Source organism: Callithrix jacchus, chromosome 10 (genome assembly GCF_049354715.1).
Source record: "Callithrix jacchus isolate 240 chromosome 10, calJac240_pri, whole genome shotgun sequence".
NCBI lineage: Eukaryota > Metazoa > Chordata > Mammalia > Primates > Cebidae > Callithrix > Callithrix jacchus.
The window spans coordinates 70165168-70174071 of record NC_133511.1 but is presented as its reverse complement, the minus strand read 5'-3'; the positions used below and the strand labels follow the sequence as shown (position 1 = coordinate 70174071).

Genomic DNA, 8904 nt, shown 5'->3' with positions numbered 1-8904 from the left:
ATGCCTAGGTCTATGAAAAAAGCACCCAATCTTCTTGAGGTCAAAAAGAACAAAACATTAATATTCAAAGCACTAACAGAGTGGCTTAATGAGAATCTTAGCAAGATTTTTCAGTACCTAAAGATCCTAGATGACAAGAGTAAAGTCGACATGGAAAAGAAGAAAGGAAAGAGGAGAAAACTCACCTAGGACCTCACCTGCATAGCAATAAGACTCATTTCAGGTGCTACTTTCTGATGGAGTTGAAAGCTCACATGTGTTCTTTACCTTGATGAAGACAGACTTTGAAAGCGTACTGTCCTGAGTCTTGTGTAAGCAAAGGGTGACAATAACTGCAACAATATTAGGCTAGAAAGGGAAGTGTCTAATATCAGGACTCTGTATATCTAGTTCACCCATATCCCTGAAGCTTACTTAATACAGTTGGCTTTTAAAAGACTAATTGCTAAAGGTAGTGTTACAGATAATTTTCTTCAACAGTTATATATCAACTCAGCTATAGCAACAACAGATAAGAAAATCAAGAATCAAGATCAGAAGTGTAAGCCTAAACTAGAAAAAACTCTAGCAAGGCAAGGGTAAAACCCATTGACCAAGAAATAGCAAATAGGCCATTTTAACTTGTATAGAAATATTTCTTTATATAAAATTTTTCCTTAGAAGACTACACATACATAATGTATGATAAAGTTCTATGATAATAGAGGTTTTTTTCTTAAGGCAGGTTAGTTTAATTTTATAGAAGGGATGCTTTCAAAAATTCAAATGAAATAATTAGAGAAAAATGAAGAGATGTATACTGATCATGACTTATTCCCATGACAAAAGGCTATTTATTTCTGTAATTATTGACAAAAGCCTGACAATTCCATGATTAGATGAAGTAAAAGCCAAATTCCCTCTTACATATATTAGTGTTTCAAAACAACCCTAGTGGCAGAATTCTGATTGTTAAGATCAGAACTGTTCATAAAATATGGAAGTTTTTTCCTTTCCCACAAAGCCCTGTAGATGGACAAATTTAAACATCAGATGAAAAGACCCCTTAAGCTGATAGAACTTCACTTTTCTGTATCATGAGATATTTTCTCATGGTGGCAGTCTTAACCAGTAAGAATCTGCAAAACCACATTATGAATGAGTAAAATAGGGTGCTTCATGTCCTCCTGCCTCCTCAGACCAGCCTTTAATGCACACATCTGCACAGAACTGCCCAGCTCTCCTGCCTTCATTTGTCTTGATTTTCTTTCCTTGCAAAGAAAGCAAATTTCAAAAGCAGACAGAGGAAGGTGGGCAAGAAGAGAGAGGTAAGAAGGAAAGATGGCAAACATGAGAGCTCCTTGGACTTTACCAAAGCAGGAGCTAAATTTCTTTCTTGTGGGACATCGGTAGAATTCTTGTTTTAAAAAAAGCTCAGCCAGGCACAGGGGCTTACACCTGTAATCCTACTGCTTGAGCGGCTGAGGCAACAGCATATCTTGAGGTCAGGAGTTTGAGTCTCCATAAAAAACAAGCAAACAAAAAATAGTGGGTCATGGTGGCTCAAGCCTGTAGTGTCAGCCACTCAGGAAGCTGAGACAGGAGGAGTTTGAGGAAGCAGTGAGCCATGATCACACCATGCAGTAGAGATTTTAAACAAATATTTACATACATGTATATTTTTACTAAATAATAAATCTTACTTTTAGAAATGAATACCACTTTGAATTTATGGTATTTTCAAATTACTTTTTCTCTCTTTCTGTGGACAGTACAAAGGAATGGAGAAAGAAAATGACTAGGGTCAAAGTGAAAGGGGACCAAAAGTACCCCTGGATTAAAAAAAAAAAGAGGTGCTATTCTCTATTGTGCATTAGGAAACAAGAAGCATGAAGAGGAAGTTCAACTCAGCAGGGAAAACAATATTAAAACTGGGAAGTAGAAAGGAGACATTAAAATCCTAAAAATAATCTCCAATTTGATTTGTCTGACTACAGTTAGTAGAAATCATAACAAAACTGATGAATGTTTTATCACTTCTCATTCTAGGACATTTATTGCAACAGAATTTTGCCATAGTAATCATGTCATCTTTTCTTAACATCACTACCTCTTCTCTGATCTTTTTCCTGACTGGAGTTCCAGGTCTAGAAGTTGTTCGTGTGTGGATCTTCATCCCCTTCTGCTGTCTCTACGTAACTGATCTCTCTGGGAATGGCATTATCCTATTTGTCATCATCACTGAGTCCGGTCTCCATGAATCTATGTACTATTTCCTCTCTATACTCTCAACCACTGACCTGGGCTTGTGTGTTTCCACACTAGTCACTAGGCTGGGCATATTCTGGTTCAATGCAAGACAAATCATTTTCCATGCCTGTGTTGCCCAGACGTTATTCATTCGACTTTTTACTATCAAGGTGTCCTCAGTGCTCTTGGCAATGGCCTTTGATTGCTTCCTTGCCATTTGTAACCCACTGAGATATGCTACCATCTTGACAGATTCTAGGATCATCAAAGTGTGGTTTGCCATCCTTGTCAGGGGGACAGTGATCCTACTGCCTCTGGCCCTACTTCATAAATGTCTGTCCTTCTGCTGAAGTGATGTGCTCCATCATTCCTACTGTTTCCATCCTGAATTATCCAGCTCTCATGTTCTGACAATAAGATCAACAGTGCTTTAGGATTTACTGCCCTCATAGTTACTGCAGGGGTGGACTCCATCTTTATTCTTTTCTCCTATATCATGATTATTAATACTGTCCTAAGCATTGCTTCCCCAGAGAAGTGGCATAAGGTATTTAGCACTTATATCTGCCACATAGGTGCTGTTGTCATTTTCTACATGCCTCTTATTAGTTTGTGCATTGTCCATAGGTTTGGGAAAAGAGCACTTCTTTATGTACACACTGTTATGGCCAATGTGTATTTGCTTATTCTACCAGTGATGAATCCTATTATTTATAGTGTGAAAACCAAGCAGATCCATAGAGCCATTTAAAAAAAATCCTTTTTCCAGAAAAACTCTTCAAAAAATCAATGAATCCAGGAGCTGGTTTTTGAAAAGATCAACAAAATAGACTGATAGCCAGACTAACAAAGAATAAAGAGAAAAGAATCAAGTAGATGCAATTAAAAATGATAAAGAGGATATCATCACCGATCCCACTTAAAGACAAACTACCATCAGAGAATCTAGGTATATAAACCAAAAAAAATCTAGGAGAAATGGATAAATTCCTGGACACTTACACCCTCTCAAGACTAAACCAGGAAGAAGTCAAATCCCTGAATAGGCCAATAACAAGGTCTGAAATTAAAGCAGCAATTAATAGCCTACCAACCAGAAAAAGTCCAGTACCAGACAGGTTCACAGCTGAATTCCACAGATGTACAAAAAGGAGCTGGTATCATTCTTTCTAAAACTATTCCAAACAATACAAAAAGAGGAAATGCTCCCTAACTCATTTTATGAGGCCAACATCATCCTGATACCAAATCTGGCAAAGATTCATCAAAAAAAGAAAACTTCATTCTCAGCAAACTGACACAAGAACAGAAAATGAAATACCACATGTTCTCACTCATAGGCAAGTGATGAACAATGAGAACACATGGACACAGGGAGGGGAGCACTACACACTGGGGTCTATTGGGGGGAATAGGGGAGGGACAGCGGGGGGGGGAGTTGGGGAGGGATAGCATGGGGAGAAATGCCAGATGTGGGTGAAGGGGAGGAAGGCAGCAAATCACACTGCCATGTGTGTACTTATGCAACTATCTTGCATGTTCTGCGCATGTACCCCAAAACCTAAAATGCAATAAAAAAAAAGAAAACTTCAGGCCAATATCCATGATGAACATCGATGCAAAATTCTTTATAAAATACTGGCAAACCAAATCCAACAGCACATCAAAAACCTTAATCAACACAATCAAATAGCCTTCATCCCTGGGATGCAAGGCTGGTTTAATACACACAAATCTCTAAGCATAATTCATCACATAAACAGAACCAAAGACAAAAACCACATGATTATCTCAATAGATGCACGGAAGGCCTTCAACAAAATTCAGCAGCATTTATGCTAAAAACTCTCAATAAACTAGGTATTGATAGAATGTATCTCAAAATAATAAAAGCTGTTTATGACAAACCGACAGTCAATATCATACAAAATGGGCAAAAACTGGAAGCATTCCCTTTGAAAACTGGCACAAGACAAGGATGCCCTCTCTCACCATTCCTATTCAACATAGTATTGGAAGTTCTGGCCAGAGCAATCAGGCAAGAAAAAGAAAGAAAGGGTATTCGATTAGGAAAAAAGAAAGTCTAATTGTCTCTATTTGCAGACAATGTGATAGTATATTTAGAAGAACCCATCATCTCAGCCCCAAATCTCCTTAAACTGATAAACAACTTCAGCAAAGTCTCAGGATACAAAATCAATGTGCAAAAATCACAAGTATTCCTATACACCAGTAACAGACAGAGAGCCAAATCATGGGTAAACATTAACAATCACTACAAAGAGAATAAAATATCTTTGGAAGGATAGAACTACAACTAACAAGGGATATGAAGGACCTCTTCAAGGAGAACTATAAGCCACAGCTCAAGGAAATAAGAGAGGACACAAACAAATGGAAAAACATTCTATGCTCATGGTTAGGAATAATCAATATCATGAAAATGGCCATACTGCTCAAAGTAATTAATAGATTCAGTGCTATCCCAATCAAGCTACCATTGACTTTCTCCACAGAATTTGAAAAAACACCTTAAATTCCATATGGAACCAAAAAGGAGCCTGCACAACCAAGACAATCCTAAGGAAAACAACAACAACAAAGCTGGAGGCATCACGCTACCTGACTTTAAACTATACTACAAGGCTACAGTAATCAAAACAACATGGCACTGGTACCAGAATAGAGAGACACAGCAATGGAACAGAATAGAGGCCTCAGAAATAACACCATACATCTACAACTATCTGATCTTTGACAAATCTGACAAAAACAAGCAATGGGAAAGGATTCCCTGTTTAATAAATGGTGTTGGATAAACCGGCTAGTCATATGCAGAAAGCTGAATCTGGATTCCTTCCTTATACCTTATACAAAACTTAACTCAAGATGGATTAAAGATTTAAACATAAGAACTAAAACCATAAAAACCCTAGAAGAAAACCTAGGCAATACCATTCAGGACATATGCATGGGCAAAGACTTCATGACTAAAACACCAAAATCAATGGCCACAAAAGCCAAAATAGACAAATGCGATCTAATTAAACTAAAAAGCTTCTGCACAGCAAAAGAAACTATCACTAGAGTGAAGAGGCAACCTAAAGATCGGGAGAAAATTTTTGCAATCTACCCATCTGACAAAGGGCTAATATCCAGAATCTACAAAGAACTTATACAAATCTACAAGGAAAAAAAAAAAACATCAAAAAGTGGGTGAAGGATATGAAAGGACACTTCTCAAAAGGAGACATTTATGCAGCCAATAAACATATTTTAAAAAGCTCATCATCACTGGTCATCAGAGAAATGCAAATCCAAACCAAGAGATAACATCTTATACCAGTTAGAATGGTGATTATTAAAAAGTCAGGAGATGACAGATGCTGGAGAGAATGTGGAGAAATAAGAATACTTTTACACTGTTGGTGGGAGTGTAAATTAGTTCAACCATTGTGGAAGACAGTGTGGTGATTCCTCAAGGATCTAGAACTAGAAATACCATTTGACCTAGCAATTCCATTACTGAGTATATATGCAAAGGGTTATAAATCGTTTGATTATAAAGACACATGCATACTTATGTTTATTGGGGCACTGTTCACAATAGCAAAGAGTTGGAACCAACCCAAATACCCATTAATGATAGACTGGATAAAGAAAATGTGGCACATATCTACCATGGAATACTATGCAGCCATAAAAAAAGAATGAGTTCATGTCCTTTACAGGGTCATGGACGAAGCTGGAAACCATCATTCTCAGCAAACTGACACAAGAACAGAAGACCAAACACCACACGTTCTCACTCATAAGTGGGTGTTGAACAATGAGAACACATGGACACATGTGTTCATCACACATTGGGGCCTATTGGGAGGTGGGATAGCATTAGGAGAAATACCCAGTGTAAATGACAGAGTGATGGATGCAGCAAACCACCATGGCACATGTATAACTATGTAACAAACCCACATGTTCTGCACATGTACCCCAGAACTTAAAGTACAATAAAAATAAAAATACAAAACTCCTTTTTCTCAAGTGTTATGACCCTAAAACCTCTGAAATAAAATCTACTCTCTTCTTATCACTTCCAAGACATAGTATTTAATCAATAAACCCTTATATCAGTGACCTTACACTATTTTTTAAGCAGAAGCTTGCATAGAGGATGCAGTTTGGTGGTAATTTATTCTATATTTTTAATAGAATTATTATTAATCTACTCTTTAAGAATGAACAATAAAATATCTTAATATTATGAAAATGTTAGTAACCATTTAGAAGAATGAATATTAATGGCTGAAATGAACACTTTCTTCATGAGATCAAATCTCCAAAATTATACTAAAAGCAATAAGTCACATATTCTGTTCTATTTGATTTTTTTCAGTATATCTAATAGAGATATTAAGTGTTTGTATACTTTGAGATTAAATTAGATCTTATTATCTATTATTCTGAAATATAATTTAATTACCACTGATTCATTCTTTCATTTAGTGAGGGTCTACTATTGCCAGATGCTGAATAATATTACAGAATGGCAGAAACAAACAATAATTGTTATAATTTGTGAAATACACAGATTTAAAAAAACATTCAAAATCTGATTACTATGTAATATGTTAGAATATATAGATACTGGCAACAAGAGTAATAAGAATACATAAGAAGAATGTTTAATCCAACCTGAGAACCATCACAATGTGTTGTTTGAGCTATAAAGTAAATAAAGATATCTATTTCCATAATGATAGCATGAGGAGCTCTGAGGACACACTATTCAAAGAAAAAACCATAAACAGTAAGGTACACACACACACACATCTGTATATATAGCTATACAACCATAAATATATACTGTATACACACACACATATTTAGTGATACAGACATAATCATTTAAATTCTCTGAAAATTGCTCTAAGGGCATAAGGTCAATAAAAAACAATTCAGGAGGGGACTCAAGATGGTGCGGTGAGGACAACCCAGGATTGAAGCTCTCAGTGAATGCGCGGAGAGGGTGAGTCAGGGCCGCATTTCCAGACGGATCTTTGTTGCCCACAGAACGGAGAAATTCCCAGGTATAAAAGAGACGCGGGATGCCAGGAAGAGGCTTCGGCTGGCACAGCCAGCAGCCAGTGCAGCTGGCGGCTGGCGCTGTAGCGCAGTGGCACTACACAGCACTCCGCACAAAGTGCACTGGTCCGGGTGCCCTGTTGAACTGGCAATCTGAGACTTGAGAGGGCTGAACTTGAGACTGAATGGGACTTGGACAGTGAGCCAGGCCAAGGAATTTCAGGGAAACAGCGTTTGGGGTAGCGCAGTGGGACAAACAAAACAGTGATTCCAAATGCTCCGGGTGGAGAGGTTCCCTGAGGGCACAGCTGAACCCAGGACGGTGCAGCTCCGTGGGGGAGGGGCATCCGCCATTACTGAGGCAATCAGCCCCTACTGAGGTACATGCACATTACTGATGCAGCCTGCCATTGCTGAGGCAACCCGCTACAACAGAGAGACTCCGCCACAGGGCGTAGCCTGTGGCAGCAGGGTGGAGACCGCAGCAGAAGGGCAGAGCCTGCAGAAACAGGGCAAACCTCACACCAGCAGGGTGGAGCCTCGGCAGGCAAATAGTGACTAGACTGCCTCCTAGCTGGGCAGGACAGCACAACGGACACTCACACAGAAAGCCCCAACCCCCCCGAGACAGAGCATCTGAGAAAAAAAGGTTTTTTATGACTTCTGCTGCAGCAGAATTAAACGTAGCAGCCAACAGCCCTGAATGAACAACAGAGCTCACAGCTCAGCACTTGAGCTCCTATAAAGTACAGACTGTCTCCTCAAGCAGCTCCCTGACCCCTCTATATCCAATCTGGGCGTCCACTCAGAGACCCACCCAAAAAGTCAGTAACTACACAGATGACAGGTGGATAAATCCACAATGATGGGAAGAAACCAGAGCAAAAAGGAGGAAAACACCCAAAACCAGAACATCTCACTTCCTGGAAAGGACCAAAACTCCTCACCAGCAAGGGAACACAGCTGGACGGAGAATGACTGTGACAAAATGACAAATTAGACTTCAGAAGGTGGATAATGAGAAACATTTGTGAGCTAAAAGAACATGTTTTAAATCAATGCAAAGAAACTAAGAACCTTGAAAAAAGATTCACGGAAATGATAACGAGAATGGATAACTTAGAGAGGAATATGAATGAATTAAAGGAGCTGAAAAACACAATATGAGAACTTCGCAAAGCATGCACAAGTTTCAATAGCCGAATTGACCAAGCAGAAGAAAGAATATCAGAAGTCTAAGATCAACTCAATGAAATAAAACGAGAAACCAAGATCAGAGAAAAAAGTGCAAAAAGGAATGAACAAAGTCTCCAAGAAATGTGGGACTATGTGAAGAGACCTAACCTACGTTTGATAGGTGTACCAGAATGTGACGAAGAGAATGAATCCAAGCTGGAAAATACTCTTCAGGACATTATTCAGGAAAATTTCCCCCACCTAGCAAGGCAGGCCAACACTCAAATGCAGGAAATACAGAGACCACCACAAAGATATTCCGCAAGAAGAGCAACCCCAAGGTACATAATCGTCAGATTCAACAAGGTTGAAATAAAGGAGAAAATACTAAGGGCAGCCAGAGAGAAAGGTTGG

General features: G+C 38.7%; 1 pseudogene; it reads left to right on the top strand.

Annotated features, from left to right (window-relative positions):
- Window positions 1-2063: 2063 nt before the first annotated feature.
- Window positions 2064-2980, top strand: LOC118145639 (olfactory receptor OR51C1-like; annotated as a pseudogene).
- The last annotated feature ends 5924 nt before the right edge of the window (window positions 2981-8904 follow it).